Source organism: Toxorhynchites rutilus, chromosome 3 (assembly GCF_029784135.1).
Source record: "Toxorhynchites rutilus septentrionalis strain SRP chromosome 3, ASM2978413v1, whole genome shotgun sequence".
NCBI classification, from domain to species: domain Eukaryota; kingdom Metazoa; phylum Arthropoda; class Insecta; order Diptera; family Culicidae; genus Toxorhynchites; species Toxorhynchites rutilus.
The window spans coordinates 62,481,251-62,503,026 of NC_073746.1; the positions used below are offsets into that span (position 1 = coordinate 62,481,251).

The following is a 21,776-nucleotide window of genomic DNA, read 5'->3' on the forward strand; positions in this document are numbered from 1 at the left end:
ACCTTCAAGCGGTCCAGTTGTTGGCAGTACAGTTCCGAATTGAGCGTTTGGCCATAGGGAAGCAGCTCATAATAGATTATTCCTTGACAATCCCACCAAACACACAGCAGAACCTTCCTGGCCGTTAATGAGGGCTTGGCCACCGTCTGAGCCGCTTCAGCGGGCTTCGACCACGACCGTTTGCGCTTCACGTTGTCGTAAGTGACCCACTTTTCATCGCCAGTCACCATCCGCTTCAGAAACGGGTCGATTTTGTTGCGATTCAACAGCGATTCACATGCGTCGATACGGTCAAAGATGTTTTTTTGCGTCAACGTGTGTGGCACCCATACATCGAGCTTCTTTGTGAATCCAAGCTTCTTCAAATGGTTAATAACGGTTTGGTGACTTATCCCCAGCTCTTGGCCGATGCTACGGCTGCTACTATGCCGGTCTTTCTCGGCTAATTCAGCGATTTTGTCGCAATTTTCGACGACAGGCCTTCCGGAGCGTGGCGCATCTTCGACGACCTCTACACCAGAACGAAAACGTTGAAACCATCGTTGTGCGGTGGAAATGGAAACTGTATCGGGTAAACTGCACAAATTTTATTGGCAGCTTGAGATGCATATGCCATATGCCAGATGCCTTTGTCATAGTAGTACTGTAAAATATGTCGGATTTTCTCTTTATTTTGCTCCATATTTGCGACACTATAACTCACGAACGACTTAACCAAACAAAACATCGTCAAGGACTATATTATAGCGCAAAAATACCTTTCCAACAAGCTATAGTATGACTCGATACAATGAATACAACTAGAACTACGCGCTTACAACGACACCTCGCGGAAATACCGCTGGACTTTTTTGACAGCCTAATATTTTGCATAGGGTATATTATCGTGCAAATCAACATTTCGCAGCAAGATCCGAAGGGAAAATCGAGATAACAATTTTTATTGGCCTCAAAAACCATGTTTCGTCTCGTAGTCCGAAAAAATACTAAGTACCAGAGAGTCGATTTTTGACAAAAAAATTTTTTTCGGGATGACACTAGATCTCGACGTTTCATGCAATTTTAAGACATTTGACATCAAATTTTTGTTTTCAAAACCCCGATTTCTTTTACTCCCCCCTCGGGTGATTTTCCGATTTTCAAAAAACTCAAACTGTGACCGCTTTGCGCCACTCTCCCCTAAGTCCGATTGAGCTGATATTTGGCATAGGGTGTTTTTCCGAGGTGGTAAACATTTTGTATAGGGTAACTTTTTGAAAATTTAAGGTCGATTTTTCCCCATACATTCATTTACACCCTACTGTATATCCTTGCTAGTGCTGATGCACCGTGATGAATGAAAAAGAAGACGGAGCTTATGATATAATTATTTTCTCATTCAGTGCGTTGTGCGGACTGAACAACATTTTTGTTCTATCAATGCTATTCCAAGGTTTCTTGGATTCAAGAAATCAAATTCAGTTTCAAATTCTAACTGATGCAAGCTTTATAACCTCATTTGTTTCCCACGTCATTATCGTATGTCACACGTAACAAATATACAGCTGAATGGAATTGATATCAATTCAGCAGAAAACGACTGGTTCAATAAATCATATGCAGCGTTCAATTAAAAGGTATGGTATCTACAACAGAAACATGTCGATTACTTAAGATTCTTCGAATTGAGAGCTCTGTTCATTTATGCATTTAATCGCTACAATGTCCATTCACTGCGTCAATGTCACTGCTACCAGTTGAATCTAATGACGTCAATTGATGCATGGTGTAAGTTGTATATGTGCTCTAGGAACTGAAGTGCGATGTCACCGTCCAACAACATCCCGGAATGACCTTCAGCTGTTTGGAAGCACACGAGGTGGTGATCAATACTGTCTAACATTCTGGTAAAGTCACAACAACGAGTACAAAGTTCAAAATCGAAAGGAGGGTTCAACGATCTCAGTACCCTTAAAAACAATTCTTCTAAGATGAACACATCATCAAAAACCATTATTCGGCACACGCTGCAGATTCGCTGGCATATTGTTCTTCTATGCCGACCTAAAGAGTCAATTCATTCTTGCAACGTTTCTAGCATCATACATCGCGCAATGAAGTTAAAATTGCGAACTTTTTCGCTAATAAAACACTCGCACTCAAAGCTGCTCGCTGCGTCAAATATCCGTAGAACAAAACGAGCCGGGCTTCCCCTGCGGCCGAAGGATAATTACTCTATTTTCGCTGGAAATTCCCGCTCGCTCTCTAAATCGCGTAGACCAGACCGCGTGCGCGGACTGCGTTGAATTTTTCATTACCACCAACTTTCGTGTTAATTGAAGCGTATCTCACCGGCGTCAGCACCGCAGTAAACAAAAGGAAAACAGAAAAGTTTATTTCGCCACTGAATCGTTTTATTGACATCGCGATTGAGCGAACTGATTGAGATTTTCTGAGTTGTTTTCAACAGTAGAACACTAGCCATTATAACTAGAGTAATTTGGTAATTACAACGTAATTACAAAATGTAACCAAACAGACAGATTACTTATTAATCACATTATAATACTATTCCAATGTTGACAGCATGCTATTCAACGTGTGGGAACCACCGCTTACAGGTGTTGACACGAGCTTCCAATTACTGTTATTCTACCAACAGATGATATGTTTACGAATCCTGGCAAAGAGCACTTCACGTAAACTTGAACTTGATTTATCGTGTGAACTGCTTCACCGCACCTATTCCAAGGAAATTACCTGTGATAGTTGAGTTGTTTATCAGTGTGTGTTGCTTGTGATTTAAATAATCATTTGTTGTCGATTGTTCTACTCGTCATTCGACTTACAAGAAGGGAAAACTATCTCGCATCAAGAGCAAACAATTCCTCACTCTCCATCAAATCGGAATTATTCCATTGACAGTTTCTAAGTACATTTGAAATGCAATGTGGAATGATTTCTTAAATTTTCCAACAGTGTTTGTCACTTGTAAACTCGGAATCATAGAGACGAATATGGACATGGACACGCAAATAACAACTAGTGTGAACTTTGTTCTTGTAGACTAAAACCATGGTGGCTCTTACTGTATCTAGAAATGTCTACATTCCATCCGGTTTTGCCCTAAGACGACTCGTAACTTCGCAGTCTACTGACTTTCGCCAGATTTGCAATGGAGTTTTCTTCTCGTCCAGTTCATGGATCTTCATGAGTAGAGGAATACTGGTCTAATCAGTGAGCGTCAACTTCGCGCGGCTTTGCACTCAATTCGATATAAGAGTAATTCCAAATGAAATCGACAAATGGCAAAACATGAGTATTTTTGATTCGAATGAAAGTCTGTATTCCGTTTGGGTTAAAAAGGGCGTATCGATTTTAGTAAGAGAAATCTTTGATAATTTATATCTCAAAAACTATGAGTCGTACCGAAATAGTGCCTTAGAAAGAGTTATGGAGTATTGATGGTTCAATATAAAAAAAATGTAAACTTTTTTATTTACAAAATAAAAATTCAATTTGTAATATCCGAAATACATATTTTTTTATTTTTTTTTATATTTTTCATTTTTTTCATGCATGACTTCTATACGCAGAAAATTTAAAAAATGGGCCCAAGATGGTAAAACTATTTTTGACGAACTTTGTGGAACATCGAATTTTTAAGGAATTTTCGAAACTTCGAATTTTTGTATGTTAACAATCATTTTTAGCCACAAATTATGAATCCTGATGTGATTTAAAACAAAAAAGGTTATTATCAATCTCCTTCTAAATGTAGCCATTCTTGAAATATTTTAAAAAATATTTCTAATTTATTGTCTTTTTTATAGTAAATAATCCCTTTTCATATGTTTGTCGTGTTATACCGTCATGTTCATGAAATTTTATGAATTTGCTTATAATTTCCAACAGCTTTTCCAAATACATCATCATGGTTCATTTTTTGACTCAAGCGTAACTTTTGAAAAGGGCGTATCGATTTGAGTAAGAGAAATCTTTGATAATTTATATCTCAAAAAATATGAGTCGTACAGAAATAGTGTGTTAGAAAGAGTTATAGAGCATTGTTGGCTGATTTGGAAAAAATATACACTGAGAAGAAAAATTAGTACTCTTTTTTTATCTACAAAATAAAATTTTAATTTGCGATATCAAAAAATATGTATTTTTTAATTTTTTTTTCAATTTTTTCATATAAAATAAAAGTCATGTAGAAAATTTAATAAATGGGCCCAAGATGGTAAAACTGTTTTTGACGAAATTTGTGGAACATCGAATTTTTAAGAATTATCGAAACTTCGAATTTTTGTATGTTAGCAATCATTCTTAGCCACATTCTTAGCAATTATGAATCCAGATGTGATTTAAAACAAAAAAGGTTATTATCAATCTCCTTCTAAATGTAGCCATTCTCGAAATGTTTAAAAAAATATTTCTAATTTATTGTCTTTTTTATAGTAAATAATCTCTTTTGATATGTTTGTCGTGTTATACCGTTATGTTCATGAAATTTTATGAATTTGCTTGTAATTTTCAAACAACTTTTCCAAATACATCATCATGGTTCATTTTTTGACTCAAGCGTAACTTTTGAACAGGGCGTATCGATTTGAGTAAGAGAAATCTTTGATAATTTATATCTCAAAAAATATGAGTCGTACCGAAATAGTGTGTTAGAAAGAGTTATAGAGTATTGTTGGCTTAATTTGAAAAAAATATACACTGAGAAGAAAAATTAGTACTCTTTTTTTATCTACAAAATAAAATTTTAATTTGCGATATCTATTTTTATATGTGTTATTTTTGGGCTCATTTTTCAAATTTTCTACATGGCTTCTATTTCATATGCAAAAATTGAAAAAAATATTGAAAAATACATATTTTTTGATATCGCAAATTAATATTTTATTTTGTAGATAAAAAAAGAGTACTTATTTTTCTTCTCAGTGTATATATTTTTTTCAAATTAAGCCAACAATACTCTATAACTCTTTCTAACACACTATTTGGGTACGACTCATATTTTTTAGATATAAATTATCAAAGATTTCTCTCACTCAAATCGATACGCCCTTTTCAAATGTTACGTTTGAGTCATAAAATGAACCATGATGATGTATTTGGAAAAGTTGTTGGAAATTATAAGCAAATTCATAAAATTTCATGAACATGACGGTATAACACGACAAACATATTAAAAGGGATTATTTACTATAAAAAAGACAATAAATTAGAAATATTTTTTTAAATATTTCGAGAATGGCTACATTTAGAAGGAGATTGGTAATAACCTTTTTTGTTTTAAATCACATCAGGATTCATAATTTGTGGCTAAAAATGATTGTTAACATACAAAAATTCGAAGTTTCGAAAATTCCTTAAAAAATCGATGTTCTACAAAGTTCGTCAAAAATAGTTTTACCATCTTGGGCCCACTTTTTAAATTTTCTGCATGACTTCTATTTTGTATGAAAAATTTTAAAAAACATTAAAAAATATGTATTTTGGATATTGCAAATTGAATTTTTATCTTGTAAATAAAAAAAGAGTACAAATTTTTTTCTCAGTGTATATTTTTTTCATATTCAACCATCAATACTCTATAACTCTTTCTAAGACACTATTTCGGTACGACTCATAATTTTTGAGATATAAATTATCAAAGATTTCTCTTACTAAAATCGATACGCCCTTTTCAAAAGTTACGCTTGAGTCAAAAAATTCCCAATTGCTGTGAAAAACTCATATTTCCTCCAACCCAAACGGAATACACATTTTCATTGGAATTAAAAATATATGTCTTTAAAATCTGCATTTTTAGGACGATTTCATTTGGAATTGCTGATAATTATCTTTTGATGTTAAAAGAAGGCATGATTGAATGTGTCTCAGGATACAGATTGGATGTATCATTTTCTTCTTCGGAAAAATAATTAGAATAAAATTTACACTCTGTCCATCTTCCATAAGGAGTGTATCGAAAAGTAGTCTTAAACATTTAACACGTTATTACACACAAACGGGCGAACTTTGTTTTGTCGTGTATCAGAGCACGCTTTGTTTACATGTCAAAAATCGAAATACAAGTCAGTTAGTCGTGGTCATAATGTTGTTTTCGAAATGTCGCGGATTGATTTGGAAACTAAAAAGAAAATTTTGCACAATTGATGCATCGAAGAGTGTGTTACATACCACAAATTAACAAAAAAAAAATCAAAGCTTGTCCAGAAAGTGTAAAACGAATCGTCGCAAAGATCGGTAAGGAGTGTTCTTTCGAAAAGTGGACGAAAACCCGGACCAAGTAGTCCCGAATTGGACCGAAAAGTTGTAAATTATATTCAGAGGAACAGGTTTGCATATATTCGTGATTTGGCCAAGAGGTTCAAAACCAGTGTTGAAATGATTCAAGGGATTAAACAGAGACATGGTCTAAATACCTATAAAAAGCAAAAAGTGGCCAAACAAACACCGGAGCAGCAAGATCACGCTAAAACACGAACTCGAAAGTTTTATGAGCGTAACAATCCCAACCAGTGCATTCTCATGGATGACAAAACATACGTCAAAGAAGACTCCAAAACGCTGCCGGAACTTCAATTTCGATTGGAGAGAGTGTACCATTTGCGGATACGACTGTTGCGATGGAAAAACTCGACCAAAAAATGTTCGTTTGGCAAGTTATTTGCACGTGTGGGATGCGATCGACAGCTTTTTATCGCTCGAAGAAGAGAGTGCTTCCACTTAATAGGAACCACGAGGTTCCTCCTATATTCTGGTCGGACATGGCATCGGCACGTTATGCCAAATCCACTCTACAATGGTTTTTGGAAAACAACATCATGTTCGTCGAAAAAGACCTCAACCCACCACCTATTAGACATCAATTGAATATAGGCTACCCAAAATGAAAATCAATATAGCGTCATTTGTTTACCAACATATCATTTGCGAGGATTGAAATCGTTGAAATCACGGAGATAGTAAAAATAAAGAAAAATGCGCTGTTTTATTTCTAACTGCATGAGCGATTTTCATATTTCGGTTTCACATGGAGGTGTTCACATTTAACATGGAGTTTGAAGTTAGCCACTTTTCGACTATATAACCGGACCGAGTTGTAAACAACAGTAATTCACAGAACCAAAATGTCAGTGAACCGCATCAATATTGGGTACACTGGCAATATGAGGGATTTGACGTTTTAGTCATACCCCTGAACGTTACTGGGCAATTGTCAGGGCCAAGTTCAAGAAGGAAGGTACAGTGTCTAAAAATATAATATTTCACAGTTCAAGAAGAATTGGTCTGCAGCGTCCAGAAAGTACACAAAGACTAATGTGCAGGATTTAATGTGTGGAGTTAAATCTAAGGTTCGATCATTTTTTAGAAATCAACAATAAGCTTGATTTTTTCCATTTCATTGCTGTGTAAACTTAATATTCTTTAATAACATTCACTCTTATAAACACATTCTGAACGTTTTTAGATTTATTCTGATGTCTGTTCTGATGATTATGTATTGGTGACTTCCATACACTGCATGGTTTTCATACGTGTGTGTGCAAGCGCTGAGCGTAAACAAATGTTTTGGTATTTTTCAAGTGTCAAGTTTGTATAAGACCAGTTACATTTTCCGTTGTTTTAGTTGTTCCCATCAAGTAGTAGTGCTCAAGTATTTGGCGAATTCTCAAGGACACGGTAAGAAGGAGAGAGTCCCACGTAAATTGAAGCTCTCTGATCGGGATAAGCGGGAAACAGTTAGAACAGCTTCGAATACTTCAAGATCGCTTAGGCAAATAAAACAATCTTTGAATTCAAATGTTTCCCGGTAGACAATTTGTCAAGTTTTGGTACAGTTTTGGTTTGGCACAGTCTTTACATAAAGAGGGCCTAAAATGTTAAAGCTCCTAATCTTACACCATCTCACATCGGAAGACGTCTGTGTTTTGCCAAAGCTCACATGAACCGACCGTGGGGCATTGTATGTTATGACAAAGAATGTTTACAAAATAATTCATTTTGCCATATACCGTAAAGAAAAGTTCTACAATGTATAAGTTATCTTCAGTGACGAAAAAACGTTCAATTTAGACGGTCCTGATGGTTTCAACGGGTACTGGTGTGATTTAAGGAAGGAGGAACAATATTTTTCAACCAGGAATTTCAGTGGAGGCTCGTGCATGATTTGGGCTGGATTCTGTGCAACCGGAAAGCTCAATATAGCTTTTACATCATTCAAAATGAATAGCAAGGATTACATACATGTTATGGAGTCCTCTCTCCTACCGTTTTTGTGTAGACGGTCACTGGACGGACAGAGTGTATTTATGAAAACCAGTGGAATATAATATACAGCAAGACTGTTGCTGAAATTGCGAATAAATATCTAAAAAAAACACACATTTTCAATTGCTGTTGCTAAAATGAGTGTATAAGAAACGTCCTGCTTACTTTGGAATGAAAAAAAATTGTGACAAGAATGAATTCGCAGATAAAGTATTGATGGAAAAAACCTTGTTGTAAACATGCAATTAGTAGCAGCTGTACAGTCAGTCAGACAGCCAGGAAATACTCTTCTCCAATACATTTGCAACAGCAACAGTAATAGAGAGCAGCGAGGTTCAATGATTTTCCCAGTCAAACCCATCATCATCTATGCTGTGGTTTTCCATCAGATCCAACGTGTAGCAGATTTAGAACATCGTTCATTAGTCACAACAGAGGGCGACGGATCAGACAATAGACCGCTAATTGCGACCGCTCGATTAACAATTTTGATTACCGACTTAAAATGGTTGGCAATCGCTTCAAACTCCCTGCCAATTCCCGCGAAAGGTACTTTCCGATGGTGCATACGACGATGGAAGTTGGGTTTATTCCGAGCCAATAAACATCAGCAATCAGGAACTAAGCATATGTTGAATATGTGCATCGAATTAGATTATTTACATAAATTAAATAACGATGGGGCGTGCTAATGATATCGTGTTCCTGTGTAAGCAAAGCACATTTGACAGTTTTACATTATAATTACCCCTGTTTTAGTGTTTCTCATTTACAGAAAATAAGTCGACACTGATTTGATTTGTATAATTGTGTTAATGATGCTGTTTCTGGTATTTTTTAAAGTAGGATCTAAGAATCATTCAATCAGCAATCATTTGTGCCTATCCCAGACATCCCAGGTAACCACTAAGCACTAAGAAATTATCTTAAATCAGCACTGTATCCACATATAGAATACTGAATAAATGCTTATTACGCACTATAAACCAATATAGGGTGGATATAATGCTAAAAAGGCGAAATATAGGGCTCTTTAAAAGCTTCAGTTACAGCTTTAAATAAGCATTACTAATGCTTACTAAGCGCTCATTGAAAACGTCACTTGTGATGCCAGCCTGTCATAAGCATCCTTAAGGCACAGCAGTGGAACTCCATACAATTCACTGACTAAAAAGTGTCCACATTTTCATCGCTTGTTTACGTGAAGAATATAATTCTTTCAGGCATACTTGGTTTGAGAGTGTATGGATTTCTAGCTGTCTTGACGCAAGGTCTTTAATGAAAAATGAGAAGATGGGAAGGTTTATATAAACATGTTTATAATTACATAAGTTTATTCAAATATTAATATTGCCCTTATTTAACTATTCAGTGCAATTTTATCAAAATTTGAAAGAGAAATTAAAAAAGGAATGATTTTTTCAATATTTTTATGAGATTAATCTATTAAAAATCCATGATTACCTTTGCTTTATTATTTACCCCCCCTTATTTGTTAATTTTTCCTGCTTTTCGTTCTTTGACCTATCATTTTGAGAGGTTTGAAATTGCGACAAGATAGAAATTTGGTGTGAAAGAGCGAATTGTAGAAAATTAAGTCGCAAATTCTCTAAACTTTATAATTAAAGTTTTTATGTAGTATTTAATTTTTGAGTTTGTTTGAATGACAGATTGAAGTTGATTCATAGAAGAATAAGATTTCATTTGATATTACGATTTTTGAAATCGACTCAATGGTTGTAAAATTATGACGTTTTGGAAGAAATCTTACTTATTTAATCAGCAAAAGGCCCACGTGGCATGTGCTGTACACAAAAATCGTCTCCATTCACATGATTTTTTTTTCCAATTGTTAACTTTCATTCTCATATCAAGGATCAACATATCATATCTTTCCATTAATCCGCAAACATGCCTAGTAGTAACTTAAAAAAAACAAACTCATAAACGACAAAAAGAGTCTTCGTATATTTTTCACAGTTTTATAGTAGTTTTATAACGCTTTTTTAGTTGGAGTGCCTTTTAATTGGCACTTCGCCAGTTGGAGCACGCGTCAATCAAGAAGCAATCATCCGTCATAATTGTATGTCAGTTTTACTCAGTTTTCCAATACCATTTTTATTGAAGAGTCTTTGAACGTTAAAATCAAAAAATTAAGGCATAGTATAAAAGTATTTAGTTTTGCAGTTTGTTTGACAAATGTATTCGTTTGAAAATATTTATTAATATATATCCATATATAAAGTGGATTATATCACATCCACTATTCAAGGAAGTTAATGATATTTTCTACCATCAATCCAAATGCAGTAATCTTAATTATTATTATGGCCGTACTAAAAGACATGAAAAACAACAAGAAAAGCGCGAACTTTGAAATTTGTGAACTATTGCAGTATTACTGCAGTATTATTGCAGCCATTCCATGCCAAACTGATATAGTGGTTTTCAGATTTTCGTGAAAATTGGTAGCTTCCCAGCAAACATTAAGTCGTATGAATAGCTATAATTGGAGGCGATATACATACAACCAAGACACATTTGTATGATATATGATGCAGATAACTAGCATATACACACAAAAGTGGAGGCGATATACGTATATGCCATATTTTGTACGCATATAAAGCCGTATATAACGATATGCGATGCTTTTTGGACTGATATGCCATTTGATCCGACAATGTTACCACTCAATCCATCGATGACATGGAAAATCGTGTTTTTGCATTTTATGCGAGTTTAGATATACATGATCGATATTTTGATTGATATTTTATGCGATTGTGATTTGATACGAATTTAAAGTGGAGGCGATATACGTATATGCCATATTTTGTACGCATATAAAGCCGTATATAACGATATGCGATGCTTTTTGGACTGATATGCCATTTGATCCGACAATGTTACCACTCAATCCATCGATGACATGGAAAATCGTGTTTTTGCATTTTATGCGAGTTTAGATATACATGATCGATATTTTGATTGATATTTTATGCGATTGTGATTTGATACGAATTTATATGTAACTTATCATATGCAAAGTTATACGATTTAATGTTTGCTGGGGTGATTCGATTTTTTTCACTTTTTCCCAAAAATGACTTTTATCAAAAACTCATAACTTTTGAACCACTAAGCCGATTCACATTATCGATACATCAAATTGAAGTTAATGAGCTAGTCTTTTTTGGAAAAAATGTCAAACTTGCAAGAAATTTGAATTTTTTTCTTGTAATTCTTGATTGTATCCGTTTTTATAGTTTACATGGTTTCGGGACCAACGGCGCTATATTTTTCTATATTTTTTCTTGAAAACTGAGGATTTTTAACTCAAAATTAGATATGTTCTTTTTTTTCTTTTTTGAGTTATAATTTTTTAAAGTTAACCGATACTTCGGAATATTAATTTCTTCCCCTTTTTCCTATTCTCAAAAATTCATAACATTTGAACTGCTAGAGCGATTCAGATGATAGATATATCAAATTAAAGCCTAGATTTTTTGGAAAAATATTGCACTTGCGAAAAAAATTAATTTTGTTTTCGTGATTAATAATTGTATCTGTTTTTTTTATAAATAAAAAAAATAATTTTTGCAAGTGTGAAATTATTGACTTGAATGAACTATGTCGATTATCTGAATCGGTTCAGTAGATCAAAAGTAATGAATTTTTGAAAAACGTAATTTTTGGAAAAAAAGGAGAAACATGATTTTTTGAACCATCGGTAAAATTTGAAAAATCATAACATAAAAACGAAGAAGGACACATTTTTGGATATGTTGTCTAAAAAATCCTCAGCTTTCGAGAAAGAATATAAAAAATGTAGCGCCCTTGAATGAAAACTATAAAGAACAATTACGAACAATAATTGGCATGGAATATATATAGTATATAGTTTGGTGTTAATTTCCCCGGCAGCTAAAAAGCTGTTTACTAAAAACTAATTGACGTTAACGTTTCATTACCTTGTAAATTCTAGATACAATACCAACAGAGGGTATTTAAAAAAATTACTTTTTACGGGGTGTGTTCGAAACTGAAAAAAAAAGAAATTTATTCAGAAATCATATTTTTAAGTTGTTTTTTAAGCGTACATACATTATTTAGTGGTATAATTATTGTATCATTCAATTTATTCCGATGAGAATGCTTTAAAATATATCAACTGATGCTCTTACCACATTTTAATTTTTTTTTCAATGTTCAGTTTCTATGGCGAAGCTTCATTCGTAAATTACACATTTGTCATCATTGGTGGAATACGACCATAAATGTTGTTATGAATAGAACAGCAAGTTATGATTACAATACATATGGGTTTATTTTGATAATGCATTATACATAAGCCGATAAAAATGCATTATAATATTTGTCCACAGCGTTTCAGCGTGTATATGTATATTTTATTCAATTTTCAGTTCATAATTTCTATCCCATTCGCCGTGTTTATCATGATGATGCTAACATTATATACGAACCTCCCACCTTATATATGATGTCTCCCACCCTCTTAGAGACATCTTAACAATATGTTCAATTTTTAGAGCGTAAACCATCTGTCAATTTTTTCACTGTTTACATTTTCTTGCCACAAATCGTTGCCACTTTTTTCTCTCAAGTTCCACTTCTCTTCTCTGCTTAAGGCTTATATAAGGTTGCATAGAAACGTCAAGTTGTTTTTCTACCGTTTTTTTCTTTTCTAGGAAAACGCCTTCGAATCAATTGGGACCCGACAGAAAAACAAAGAAAAAAAATACCCATATATATACATTACATGGGTCAACACAGATTTATTGCAATTCTTTTTATGGATGTTAATTAGGTTTCTGTTATATTATTTCAGGTTTCTTTGTTATTTAGATTTGCGGCATACTGTTGGGAATGAGAAATAATTATATTATATTATGCTATGGCAATTACCTTATGAGATTCGAACCGGGGTACTTCTCCAACATGTGTGTTTATCTGTTGTGCATTTGCTATCTGGACCACTGTTGAAATATATAAATGAATTGAAAATTGTCCTATTTAAACAACCGCTCAGATATCTGCTCACAAAGATCATATATGAGCGGTTCTGGAAATGAACAAGACAAACCTATCGCAATTCAATAATAATTGAAAGGGTAAAAATTTTCTGGCCTGTTCTACACGACGTCGGTTGTTATTGTTCGCATCACTCGTACGCGTTTGACGTTTCCAAAAATCAAAACAAAATACGTGTTCGGTCTGTTCCCCACTTGTAATCGATTTGTCCTTGTCGTTTTAAATTATTAACAGGTAAGTTGATTTTAATTAATTGTAATCATGTTTCGAGTGCTCCCGTGGCCGAGTGGTTAGCGTCATAACTAACATGCCGGGTGTTCGGGTTCGATTCCCGTTCTGGTCGGGGGAATTTTTCGTCAAAGAAATTTCCTCCGACTTGCACTGTGATCACGCGTATTCTAGAGCTTGCCACTCAGAATGCATTCAAGGCGTGTTATTTGGCATAGAAATCTCAACTAAGTACTAATAAAAATGACGCAAGTAATACTACGTTGAGACGGCGAAGTTCCTCTAGGAACGTTAGTGCCATTGAAGAAGAAGAAGAAGAAGAAAGAATCATGTTTCGAAAGTCAAACTAATCAATATATGAGTTGCAGAAAACATGCCCGAAAACTCGTTTAGACGTCCGAACATTCCTATCTGTGTTGCCTTCGTTGTGGATATTAAAAAACGGATGGAGATCCTATGGACCGGACGATTCATATAATGACGATAACGGCAATGATCTGTGCTTTTGGTCAAAAGGTGTTTCCGGCTACCGTCTGCTCGAAAAATCGAATAAAAGGCCCCACCATCAAACCACATCTAAAAGTGTTGCGCGCTTTTCGGCGCAAAATCAAATTCTTGAGCTATTCTGATGTAAGAAGACATGAATCCCTAAGTGTTGGAAATGATGCAATTTACTTGTTTTTATTTAAGGTGTTCTGTGAGCTTAGGATTATGGAAATGAATTCCGATACGGAAGAAAACAACGCAATGATGAAAAAGACCAGTCTCAACGGCAGCTGACTTTTTCAAGCATATCCAACATTCAAGCCCAGGGCCATATCGAGAATCTGCAGCTTCAAACCAAGGCGTCGAAATAGCAGAAAGTCCGTCGTCTGAATTAATAAATGATTCACAAAGCGAAATGGAATGCAACAGTTTATCACAGTTGAAGATGAACGGAAGTGATAAAAATCGATTCCCAGTATCTGGGCAGAATCCATCGATGAATATGTTGAATTCTGATGATGATTTTAATGGATGAAATGAATATTACTCAAAATGAAACTTTATTGCCGCAGAATATCTTCTCGAGTCATTCCTAATTCTTTATGTCTTATAGATCCACTTAGTCCCTATTATCACTGATATCTAACGCAAAACTCTGTGTATTATATATAAAAATGATACGTTTTATTTCAATAAAATCATGTATCACATAGCTTTTTTATTTTCTTGTTTGATGGCAAAGTGTGTAACAATGGTAAAAACATAGTCTCTTCATAAATAACTACTGCAACTAAGAATAGTCAACAATATTAGTGTTGATGCATAGATTCAAAGGTTCATCTAATTCCGAAAAGCCAATCGGAGACAATTTTCTATGAATCAATTAAATATCACTTATGGTTTTATGCGCTTTTAAATATAAAATTTACCTAAACGTTGATGTCAATATTGTCCGTCTTCAATATAAGAAACACTACAATTTTTCCTAGGAGTGCGGAGCAATCATCTCGGGTTTTCCGGAAGCGTTTGTTCATAGATTTTTTTTTCTCAAATGTGATTTCAGAGCTTGATGCGATATATTGAACTGTACACTCCAGTTACACCAGAATGAAGCTAGATTTTCCTCAGAACTACTCCGATCAATAGATTCCTCCGGAAAGGTTTTGGAAGCCCTCTCTTCTTCGGTATCTTTATCGGGACCGTAACCTTCACAAGAATTACACAGAGATGCAGTCTGAGAATTTACGGGATCAGGAGAATCATCATGCGCAGATGTCATTGGCCGTTCAGAATCTTGAAACACTAGAAGACTGGACTCGGGCTCTTCCAAGTCATTTTCTCGTTCAACTTCGCTAGAGTTGCAGGTTCCAGTAAGTTTAAAATTTTGATAAACATGAACTTTTCGCCTAAAATTTCCACATGTTTTGTTTACTTGGAGACATCCACTTGCAGCTAGATGCCCAATACCAATTGTATCAATGTTTCATCCTAATGCTTGTAAGCATTATATGGTAGCACTAAATACGCATATAGGGATTTCTTTAATGCTTATTTTCATTAATGTTTATACGCATTATTAATGTTGATATAACGCCTATAAGCATCAAAAAAGCAGATATACTGCCATTTGGCATTAGAAATGCTGAATTAGTGCTATAATAGAGCTATGAATTAATGCTTATGGTTACCTGGGATATGCTTCCAAATAGACAATCTCCTTCATTCCGCGCGGCGGATGAAGTGAGTTGGCTCAAGTCACGGTGTTTCCGAAGGTGAATGGCGCTACTATAGTTTGTCACTAGGTCACGTCATTCGCCGCGCGGAATATTGCCATATTCATTTGCTTAGGATGGTTGAAGTGGGGCTCTCAATTCTAGAAACTTTCTCGAGTTTTTTTCCGAAACTGATAATCAGAATGTGAATGCGATCATAGATTTTTTCATGAAAAATATTTGACGTTTTAACGTCCTTCACATTGACTTTGACATTACCTTATATGTGCATCGCAATCAGAGATGCCAGGTTTGAAGACATGTCTTCATTTTGACGACATATCACTTACTGTGAAGGCATTTGATTTTGTGAAGACATTTTGAGAACATTATGAAGTATGGGAAGTCATTTCTGCATGATAGTGTATGTGGATTTTTGGGAGATAGTATTTCCAACTATTGGCCGAAAATACCGTCGGAAGAAGTAGGGCTTTTGTCTCAGTGTGATTAGCTCGCTTTTTAGTTAGTGTCGCTTGTTTAGTTTTCTGCTTAGTAATCAATGGAAACATTTGTCTCGGTGTCATTCACTCGCTTTTTTCACGACCACTCCACAAATCGGAGGTTTTCTGGTTACATACCAGATAGATGGATATGGTTTGAGTTACAACCAAAACTTCAAAGCTGGAATAAACAAATTAAATTATGTATATGAATTGTTTGACAAATGAGAGATTCATTCTATTTTTTGGCATTTGAGTGTTTGTACAACGCACCCTGATAGAACACTTTTCAGAGTTTCATTTTAGAGGAAGATTTGGGGCGATATTCACTCAATGAACGGTTTATCAAGTCAATTATCATTCCATGAAATTTAGTTCGCACTTGCACAATATATTAATTGAAATAAATAAAAATAAACTAAGTTATGAATTTTATTTTCATTCAATATGATTGTGAAAACATTTGAAGACATTTTTTCATACCATGTGAAAATATTTAAAAAATTGTTTTTTTTTAAATCGCCTTGCACCACGATCGCAATTAACACCAAGGTGCGTATATGTATATACCAGGAGAAGCAATAATGTAAAATGTAATTTCAACCATATTGAAATTGCTGTCGGTATTGTTTACAAACAGATCTGGTGAAAATAATACGTTTAAAATTGTATAAAGGAAGCGATATAAAAGGGTCGAACTAGTACGGATAGCAATGATTAGAACAAGCAGACAATACTACGGGCAGTCAAGTAACTATTTCGACTCAGTGAATCCGGTAGACAGCAAGAACTGCAAACGACGATATTTGTTGCCGGTCGCAAGAACAGGAAATCATCAGAAAGCTGCCGGCATTCTCGACTTTATGTGAAAAAGAAGGGATGGTTTTCTAGAATTTCATTCTCATACAGTACATCCTCTACTTTCGCATATGAAAATGCAAAAATGGCGTATTCTGGCAAGAACAAAACAAACAATCCCCAAATATAACAAAATATAGTGCCCTCTAGCCCAAAGCCATGAAAACAGCAAAAAACAACTACAATCAATAATTACGAAAACAAAATCCATGGTTTTTGCAAGTTCAATATTTTTTAATAATTGGCTAATTGGCTTTAATTTGATATGTCGATCATCTAAAACGGTTCAGTGGTTAAAAGCACTGAATTTAAAAAAAAAGTCATTTTTGGGAAAAAGTGGGAATAATTGATTTCTCGAACCACCCTAAAATGAAAATGGTCACCCTAACGAAAACATAAAAAAATACGGGTCTAATGTGTTGTGGTAAAGAACAAAATTACCACTTTTCACGAAAATCTGAGAACCACTATATCGGTTTGGCATGGGATGGCTGTATATAATTAGGTAGTTTGGTAGTTTTGTTCTTTATCGCAAACATTTGACTTGTATTTTTTATTTTTTTCATTAGGGGGACCATTTCCATTTTAGGGTGGTCCGACAAAACAACTTTTTCCTCTTTTTTCCAAAAATGACTTTTTTTAAAAATTCATAACTTTTGAACTACTAGACCGATTCAAATGATCGACATATCAAATTAAAGCCATTCACCTGGTCTACTCAACCTGCAGAAAATTCTGCTCTCGTTATTGTTGATTGTATTTGTTTTTTTTATTTTTTCCATAGCCTCGGGACCAAATGCACCATATTTTTTTATATTTTTTCTGGACAACTAAGGATTTTTCACATAACATATAACGAAACTAAAGAGGCGTTTTTTTCGTTTTTGAGTTATGATTTTTCAAAATTAACCGATGGTTCGAAAAATCAATTTTTTCCACTTTTTTACAACACAAAAATTCATAACTTTTGATCTACTGGACCGATTCAGGTGATCGACACATAAAATTAAAGCCAAATAGATAGTTTTTTTTTTTTGGACATATTACGTTGCACGATAAGAATTTGAAACTAACTACTAAACAACAATCCAAAAATCAGCATTTCGTTCTAAAGATAGATTATTATTGTTATCACCCGTTAAATTGAACTGAAATCGATAACAACTACTGTAAGAAACAAAAACTCAAAACGACCGAAGTACGACTTCGTGTTTTTTTTTATTAATTCGTTTATTTTTAAAGGCTCAGTTACTTAAGTTTAAAGGAGCCGAATTCTTAAATATAATTTTAAAACTACATATATAAACAATTTTCTTACATCTATGGTTAGTAAGGTGGAAAACCGATTACTCGCGGTGTACTCGAGTTTAGGAGGGTGACATATTTTTAGGAGGAGGATGGGATATAAGGAAATTGTAACAATGTTGATGAACACTCATTTCTTAAATCTATTCGTATATCTATAGTGTATTTACATTTCAAGTTATTCTACTATTTATAGCAAGGGGACGAATTACCCGCAAAGGAAGGAAAGGAGGGTATAAGGATGTAGGGACAATCACACACGAAGATCTATAGCTTTAAGGAAAACATATATAAGGGACATGTAATCAAGGTCTAACCGAGCCAACACATCTCTCACCGGCACATTGGGCTGTCTTCCTCAGGCCCGAAGGGAGTTTTCTAAATTCGATCTGGCGACCAGATACACCTCGCACGACCAAACAATGTGCTCGATTTCGTGATAACCTTGGCCACAAGCGCAGAGATTGCTGCTGGCAAGATTGAAACGGAAGAGTAGTGCATCTAACGAACAGTGATTGGACATGAGTCGGGAGAAGGTGCGAATAAAGTCCCGACTCAAGTCCAGACTTTTGAACCACGGTTTGAGGCTAACCTTAGGGATAATCGAGTGAAACCACCGGCCCAATTCACCTTCATTCCATTTGCGTTGCCAGTTAGCGATGGTATTTTTGCGGACTAAAGAATACAATTCATTGAAGGCGATTTGACGATGATTTTTTTTCCCTTGTTGGGTGTGAACCACTGCGTCCATTAGTTTGAACTATTGTGGTATGCCCCATTTTTTGTACTACGCTTCAAGCTTCTCTACTGCTTATTGATGAAGAAGTAGACTGAAAGCTATAGCGAGATAGGTGCCAATCAGGAATAATCTGTTTGATAAAATTTATAGTCCTGATCGGCGACACAGACCAAACTTCCTTGGGCTCCAGAATAGCCTTATCAAGGTGTTGAAGTCTGCGTCTTGTTAGTGCTCCGCATTTGCAGAGCAAAGGTTCCGAGGTTTCGCTTTCGGCATTACAAAAGCGACAAATATCATCTTGCACTAAACCTATGTTTTTGAGATGGTATTTACTCGGACAGTGTCCTGTTATAAGACCAGTGAATGTGCTGAAGTCTTTCTTATTAAGACTCAGCAATTGTTGAGTAATTTTAATACTCGGAGTGATAAATTTTTTTGACTGGTTGAGTTGTACAGCCATCCAGTTGGCCATTACTTCCCGGTCTTCCCATTTCTTCAGCTCACTTTTCAACACACATTCAGAAATTCCACAGAATGGTTCTGGACCAGTGAAGGGTGAGCTTGAGCCGCGTCTTGCGAGTTCATCTGCTTGTTCATTTCCCTCTATACCGCAGTGGCCAGGAATCCAGTACAGTTGTACCGAACTTCTCTGACACAGTTGTCGTAAAAGGCAAATGCATTCCCAGACAATTTTTGAATAGCACTTGAAAGCATTGAGGGCTTTAAGTGCTGCTTGACTGTCTGAGAAGATACAAATGTTAGCATGTCTATAATTTCTTTTAAGGCAGACATTTATACATTCTATTATTGCAGCTACTTCTGCCTGGAAAACTGTTGGCCAGTTCCCCATAGCTACAGAAATTTTTATTCTGGGACCATACACTCCAGCACCTTTTCTGTTACCCGTTTTCGACCCATCGGTATAGAACAGGATTGAACCATTACGAACTTCGGGACCACCCTCATCCCATACTGAACGATAAAGTTCGATCACTGTGTATGGAATGTCATAATTGGTCCTTGGCTCCATCCAATCGCTGTTCATCTCTGAGGTTGGTCCAACGGGTAAGAGATTCAGGATGCTCAAATGACCAGTTTTGTCCCCGTCTAATATTTTTTTATATCTTTTTAGCTTTAGAGCGCTTCTATTAGCCTCCAGCTGAACATGTTGACCCAAAGGTAACAAGTGAAGGATAGCCTCCAATGCCTTTGAGGGTGTGCTTCGCATTGCTCCTGTTACAGCAACGCATGCCAGTCGTTGGAGTTTGTTTAGCTTTTTTGTAGCTACTGTCTCCTTAGTCTTTGGCCACCATACTAATGAGGCATAGGTTATCCTAGGCCGCACAATTGCTGTATAGACCCACATAACCATTTTTGGTTTCAGGCCCCATGTTCTACCTATCATTTTAGAACATGCCCATAGGGCAATGTTGGCCTTACTGATAATTGCATCTAAGTGTGCGTTCCAGTTTAGTTTAGCATCTAGGATTACGCCTAGATATTTCACTGAAACGCTGAATTTTATTTCCTCTCCTCCAAGATTTAGAGTCTGTAGATGCAGTTTTTTCTTTTTGGTGAAAGGAACAATTGTTGTTTTTGAGGGATTTATGCTCAGACCTTCTTTGATACACCATGATTGTGTAAGGTTTAAGGCCATCTGCATCCTACTCGATATCACATCGTCGAATTTGCCACGTACCATTATGACTAAATCATCAGCAAAACCCACGGTTTCGAAACCATTCGCCTCCAAACTAATCAGAAGGTCGTCAACCACCAGTGACCAAAGTAGAGGTGATAGAACCACTCCTTGTGGGCAACCTTTCGTTGCAATCACAGATGTCGATGACCCACCCAGCTCCGAGGTGATTTGTCTATTTGTGAGCATGCCTTTGATCCATTCGACTATGCAGTCATCGAAATGTCTTCTTCTCATAGCCTGTGCCATTGATACATAGGAAGCGATTGACGATGATATTTAAATATCGCCTTCAATTGCACCTACCTTTGCCAATGAGTCAGCCCTCTCATTACCCGGAATTGAGCAATGTGAAGGGACCCAGACAAAGGTAATGACATAACAGCGTCTGGATAAAGCACTCAAAATTTCTCGTATTCTCTCAAGGAAGTACGGCGAGTGCTTTTCCGGCCTCACTGAACGGATAGCTTCGAAAGAGCTAAGACTATCCGTTACAATGTAATAGTGTTCAACAGGTCGTGAGGCAACGCTGTCCAGCGCCCAGTATATCGCTGCCAATTCAGCAATATATACCGAGCAAGGATTCTGAAGACAGTGTGAGGTGCTAAAAAATACGTTGAACACTCCAAATCCTGTGGACTCATTCATAGAGGACCCATCAGTAAAGTATATATTAACACAATTGATACGCCCATACTTTGCATTGAAGATCGTAGGAACGAACCCCAATCTAAGATAATCTGGATTTTCATAGATTTTCTCCTTCATGAACAGATCGAAATGTACAGAGGAATTGATGTAGTCAGGAAAACAAACACGGTTGGGAATATACGAAGAAGGAACAACCTGCATAGAGGTGAATTCATGATATGAACTCATGAATCCAGAATGAAAATTTAGCTCGATCAGCTGCTCAAAATTTCCGA

At 35.6% G+C, this 21,776-nt stretch overlaps 1 long non-coding RNA gene across 1 annotated transcript; it reads left to right on the forward strand.

Annotated features, from left to right (window-relative positions):
• Positions 1 to 13,464: 13,464 nt before the first annotated feature.
• Positions 13,465 to 14,749, forward strand: LOC129778580 (uncharacterized). Its single transcript, XR_008743458.1, has 3 exons — positions 13,465 to 13,557; positions 13,920 to 14,181; positions 14,242 to 14,749. It is a non-coding gene; the product is annotated as an uncharacterized LOC129778580 (long non-coding RNA).
• Positions 14,750 to 21,776: the final 7,027 nt, after the last annotated feature.